The sequence below is a fragment of the Herpailurus yagouaroundi genome, unplaced genomic scaffold (genome assembly GCF_014898765.1).
Source record: "Herpailurus yagouaroundi ecotype Mexico unplaced genomic scaffold, PumYag 28, whole genome shotgun sequence".
NCBI classification, from domain to species: Eukaryota; Metazoa; Chordata; class Mammalia; order Carnivora; family Felidae; genus Herpailurus; species Herpailurus yagouaroundi.
The window spans coordinates 31,606,620-31,613,021 of record NW_024412376.1 but is presented as its reverse complement, the minus strand read 5'-3'; the positions used below and the strand labels follow the sequence as shown (position 1 = coordinate 31,613,021).

At 40.7% G+C, this 6,402-nt stretch overlaps 1 pseudogene; it reads left to right on the top strand.

The window, feature by feature from the left end:
* Window positions 1-2,621: 2,621 nt before the first annotated feature.
* On the top strand, window positions 2,622-3,063 carry LOC121035563 (2-iminobutanoate/2-iminopropanoate deaminase-like; annotated as a pseudogene).
* Window positions 3,064-6,402: the final 3,339 nt, after the last annotated feature.

The following is a 6,402-nucleotide window of genomic DNA, read 5'->3' as shown; positions in this document are numbered from 1 at the left end:
AGTGTGTCATGTGAAAATAAAAAAGAAATCTTCCAGAGAAAAATCTGACCCTGTCCTGCCAAGACAATTCCTGACTAGATTTGTTTATATGTATTTTCAGCTGACTAAAAGGTAATTTATTATTTCTTTTGGGTGAGTAGAGGTTTTTCTTTTGGACAAACAATCTGAAAAGGTTTTTTTTTTTTTAATAAATTAACAAGATCTTTTTATTGCCTTGGGCCCATAACAAACTTGAGAGATTTGTTTATATGTTTCTCATATGATATTATTACATAAAATTCATAAACCAAACAGGAAGCTTAGGTTCATTAACCTGTGACTAAAGGGAAAAGGTTGTATCTGAAACAAATTTGGAAAATTTCAAAAATGTAATATAATTTTGCAACATATTACAGTGACAGTAAAAGCCAAAAACTAGGTTTGATTAAAAGTCACAACAGCAACACAAACTTATATTTCACAGAGAAAACTTACTTCCTATCTTCAGAGGGAGAAATACAGAGAAGGCAGGAATTTTCAAAGAGAAAAATTATCAGAAATTATCTGTGAACTCCAGCTGGACATGCATATTGCTTGTGTCCAATATGCATTAATTCTCACTGAAATTTAAATGAATCCTACCAGAAAATTGGCAACGTGGAGATATTAGAATAAAGTATAAAATATGTGTTTGATTTGTGCAAGAATTTGGACTTGTTCTGAGGCCGAAAAAGATAATAGGACTTAAGAAATTACTAGGATTTAAGTGAGCAGGTCTATTTGTATGCAGAAAAGACTATTACAGTAGTTAATCCTGAAGGGAAGTAGTATGTCAAACTGCTTAGGAAAAGAATCAGGTGTATGCCTTAAGGAATTAGGATCTGTTCAAAGGGTCTTTAGGTAACTGTTAGGCTGAAATGAGACAAAATGCACAACGCCCTGAAAATTATAGAACCGAACCCATTGGTTCCCTTCCCATTTTGTCAACGCCTTGACTCATACCCAGACCTGCTCATTTGGAAGGTAAAGCACACCAAGGAGGAATCTCAACTGCAAATATCACCCCACCTATATCCTGACACCCCAAAATATGTCCCTTTCACAAAAACTACAGAACATTTATGAACGAAGTTGAAAAGGACACAAAGAAATAGAAAAATACTCCATGCTCAAGGATTGGAAGAACATTGTTAGAATGTCGATACTACCCAGAGCAATCTACACTTTTAAGGTAATCACTATCAAAATACCACCAGCATTTTTCACAGAGCTAGAACAAACAATCCCAAAATTTGTGTGGAACACAAGACCTTGAATAGCCAAAGCAATCCTGAAAAAAGAAAAGCAAAGCTGGAAACATCCCAATTCTGGACTTCAAGCTGTATTACAAAGCTGTAGTCATCCAAACAATATGGTACTGACACAAAACCGACACATAGATCAATGGAATAGAATAGAAAACTCAGAAATGGACCCACAAGTATATGGTCAATTCATCTTCGACAAAGCAGGAAAGAATATCCAATGGAAAAAAAGTTTCTTCAACAAAAGTTGTTGGGAAAACTGGACAACAACATGCAGAAGAATGAAGGTGGACCACTTTCTTACACCATATATAAAAATAAATTCCAAGTGGATAAAAGACTTAAATGTGAGATAGGAAATCATCAAAATCCTAGAGAAGAACACAGGCAGCAACCTCTGACCTTGGCCACAGCAACATCTTACTAGACATATCTTTGGAGGCAAGGGAAACAAAAGCAAAACTGAGCTGAGACCTCATCAAGATAAAAACTTCTGTACAGCAAAGGAAACAATCAATAAAATTAAAAGGCAGCCTACAGGATGGAAGAAATATTTGCAAATGATATATCTGATAAAGGGTTTGTATACAAAATTTATAAGGAACTTATCAAAGTCAATACCCGAGAAACAAACAATCCAGTGAAGAAATGGGCAGGACATGAATAGACATTTTTCTAAAGAAGACATCTAGATGGCTAACAGACACATGAAAAGATGCTCAACATCACTCATCATCAGGGAAATACAAATCTAAACCACAATGAGATACTACCTTACACCTGTCAGAATGGTTAAAATGAACAATTCAGGAAACAACAGATGTTGGTGAGGATGCAGTCTCTTGCCATGTTGGTGGGAATGCAAACTGGTACAGCCACTCTGGAAAACAGTATGGAGTCTCCTCAAAAAGTTAAAAAAAGAACTACCCTATGATGAATCGTTAAAGAAAATGTGATATGTGATTATATATATATATATATATATATATATATATATATATATATATATAAAAAATAATGGAATGGAATATTATTCAGCCATCAAAAAGAATGAAATCTTGCCATATGCAAATGACATAGATGGAAATAGAGAGTGTTATGCTAAGTGAAATAAGTCAGTCTGAGAAAGACAAATACCATATGATTTCACTCATATATCGAATTTAAGAAAGAAAAGAGACGAATATAAGGGAAGGGAAGGAAAAATAAGATAACAGAGTGGGAGGAAAAACATAAGTGACTCTTAACTAAGAGAACAAAAGCAATAGTCTTCTGGTTAGTCAGGTGAGATGCTATGAGAGACAGTGTACGGGACTGTTCTCTTGGAGGGACAGCAAGATGGCAGTGTTGGCCACGGTGTCTTTGATCAGAAAGGTGATCAGCATTGCGAAAGCCCCAGGAGCTGTTGGTCCCTGCAGTCAAGCTTTGTTAGTCAACAGTACTATTTACATTTCAGGACAGGTAGGCATGAACCTTCCAGTGGACAGCTGGTGCTAGGAGGGATGGCAGAAGAAACCAAACAAGCCCTTGTCAACATGGGTGAAATTCTGAAAGCTGCAGGTTGTGATTTCACTAAAATGTAAAGACAACTGTTTTGTGGGCTGACATAAATGGCTTCAAAACCGTCAATGAAACCCACAAGCAACATTTCAAGAGTAGCTTTCCTGCTAGAGCCACTTACCAGGTTGCTGTTCTGCCAAAGGAGGCCGTGTGGAGACTGAAGCCAGTGGCTGTCCAAGGACCTCTCACAACAGCATCGCTGTAAGTGGGTCCAGCATTATTTAGTCTGGAATTATAATAATGTTTTTAAATTAACATCTTGATTTTTACAGCTGATGTTGGAAAGTGCACGTCTGACTAAAACATTTGAAGTTATTGTGGAAATACCCTAGAATAAGGGGGATTGAGCATGAATTGAAGATCAGAGGACAAATCCTGTTACCGGTGTTATAAACCACCCTTAAGCACACTCATATGACTGCGTATGGGAAAAGAGACACTCATTACATACTTACTCTCATAAATAATAGTAAAGGGAAATAACGTGCAGGAGAGATGAGTTACTATTCCTGATAAATAATAAAGCGCACACCTCATTCAATTAAATTCTATTAATTTAATGATGTGAAATACTTAGTTCTCACATCAGCTATCTACTTCTGCTTTCACTTGAGTAAAATTGAAGTACTGGAGTTTGAGTGGTAGAAGTAAAGAAGACAAAAGCGGACCAAAATTTTAAGAGATAATATTTTTTCTAATGGAAATAAAATAAACATGCAGTTTTGAATGAATGAATGAATGAATGAATGAATGAATAAAAACAATAGTCTTCTATTTCTGGCCAAGATGAAATAGCAGATCAGATTTACCCTCCTGCCTAAAGCAACCAAGAATACTAAATGAAGTTGTTTGGAACAACGATTTTAAAGACGCCGAGCATCAGACAGTGAAGGGCAGTGATCCCTAAGAGATAATAAACATCCTTGGGGCTGTCCCAGTTTACTGCTTTAAGAGTTTCCAGACCCCAGTGCAGGAAGGCACAACCTGAGGGCAAGGTCTCCTTGAGTTGAGGAGAAGCAAGCAAGATTCTGGGGAGATGAAGGAGGCTAGAACTGGCCATGTAGAGGGTTAAAGAAATCTTCTCACTGAAGAGAGAAATCTGGGAATGTGCAGATGGTTCTCTTTAAGTACTCAGCCAAGTACTGATCAGCACCTGTAGGTGAGCAAACAATCTGAAGCCAGAAAAAGAACCACCTGGAAGGATTAAAGACAACAGCACTCAAGGCACTCACAGACCTGGAACAGTGTCTGCTCCCACCAGCCAGAGAGGAAAACTTCCTAATTCATGGGGCATCAGATGGGATTTGACTATATGGGGCATCATATAGCCTTTGACTATATGCTCCACTGGTCCTGAGAGACCTGAAAGAATCAAATACACATATCAGGGTTTAATTGGAGAACCAGGACCACAGTGACTAATATGGAGTGAGGGGTTCCTTATAGGGTTTAAACTTAATTGTCGGAGAAGCTGGGGAAGGAAAACTCCGGAAGGGGGTAGCTGGAGAACCCGAGAAACATCTCTAAGCCGGAACCACACGGAGAGCTGGTGCAGAAGTCTATGCAAAGCTGCTGTGTCTGTAGCCGCCTGCTGGCCAGGCGGAGAGTGTTGTAGGTCGGCTGGGTCAGAGGGAGGGAACAGGTCGCGCTGCAGAGTGGAAGCAATCAGGGAAAAACTAGAACCCACGAAGACCAGCCAGAATTCACAAAGACAAAATAAAACCGACAAGGACAAGCAGGAATATGCGTCTTTTCCCATGACACCTCCAGAGACCGGCACCCGCGGGGCTGCCCAAGTGCCTGGCCCAGGACTTGGAGAGGCGGCAGGAGGAGCAGCAGCAAAGTCAAATGCAGCTGCACACCGAGCTGCAGCTGTAGTGCAAGCCTCAGCGCTGCCCCAGCCCAAGGAGGTGGATTACAGATCAGCCGCCACATGCACGAGCTGCAGCGGCACTGCAACCCTGCAAGAGTCGCCGGTGTCACTGTCGTTGCTTCCTCTACCTTCCAAATTACTGCACACATTTCTCCTGTGCCCAGTCCGCACCCAGAATCATACGGGAAACGCGATGCCAGCGTCATTTTTTTTCTCACGGACACAACTCATTCTATCTTATTTCTCGTATCTGTAATAGCAAATTCTTGTTTGGTCTCCTTTCCTATCCTAACATCCCCCAAATCCTCTAAGTTAATGCTTCTAATGCACAGGTAAGAATCACCTGGGAATCTTCTTAAAAAGTATATTCCAATACAGTAGGTCCAGGATGGGGCCTGCGATTCTGATGTCTGACATGCCGTGTCTTTACCCAATGAGAACCCCCGCAAGTGAAAATGCCGTGGTGGCAATTTTCAAACTGTGTTCCATGGGGCCCCAGGTTCCTCACAGATGCTGATAGCGCACAGGTTGGTGGGGAAAGGTCGGGTTTGCCCTATGCGTCACCTTAGGCTGCTCTGCTTTTGTCTGTTTTATATATTGGAACCTCATGTAAAATCGCATTTGTGGAAAAATATACATGATTTCCCTGGTTTAATATCAGTAACAACAACAAAACCTAAAAATCATTTGAACTGGAAGGTTCGTGAACCTAACTGCAAAACTCTCTTGGCATTGTTTTTGAAGAAAAAATAAATACTCCATTCCACTTATCTGCACTACATTATAAAACAAATTATAAAAGCCAAATTTTCCTCAATATGTTTAATAGATTTACTGACTGCCCATTACAACCTTGAGCTAATCACAAAGAAACTTCTTAGAGATTTTATTTCTGTACCTACGTTCAATTCCACAAATATCCATGGAGTGCTAAGTATGTTACCAATGCAGTGCCTTAGGAGACAAAAGGATTCAGTCACAGTTTCAGTATTCAAAGAGATTTGCTTCCTATTAGGAAGAATAAAACAATTTACTATAAAACATGAAAGTGAGAGGGGTGCCTGGATGGCTCAGTTGGTTAAGCATCCGACTTCAACCCAGGTCATGATCTCGCCCTTCATGAGTTCAAGCCCCATGTCATGATCTCACCCTTCATGAGTTCAAGCCCTGCGTCCAGCTCTGTGCCAACAGCTCAGAGCCTGGAACCTGCTTAAGATTCTGTGTCTCCCTCTCTCTCTGCCCCTACTCTGCTCACACTCTCTCTCTGTCTCTCAAAACTGAATGTTAAAAAAAATTTTTTTTAACATGAAAGTGAGAGGAGAACCATAAAAAGTACAAAGGTTCAGGAGTTCAGGAGAGAAATTGTCTCTATTTGCTATGACCAGGAGCTCCTAGAGCGGTTGCCCCAGACAATGAGCATTGCTGCACAGGGTTTCCAGGAGGCGGCCCTAGCAGAGCGAGGACTAAACTGGCTGCCCTCACAGTTGCAGGCAGGGAGCATGAGTTGTATGTAGTCCCTGCTGTTTCCCTGCCGTGAGGCTAGGCGGCATGGGTGTCCAGCACGGGGTATCACTTTCAGTGGCCCACTTGCAGCATGCATGGACAAGGAGGCTACAGAACTGCTTGAGTTCACATCCTAAGTACCAAGGGAGGTCAGCGGCCAGCCCTAAGTACACTTACTAGCAG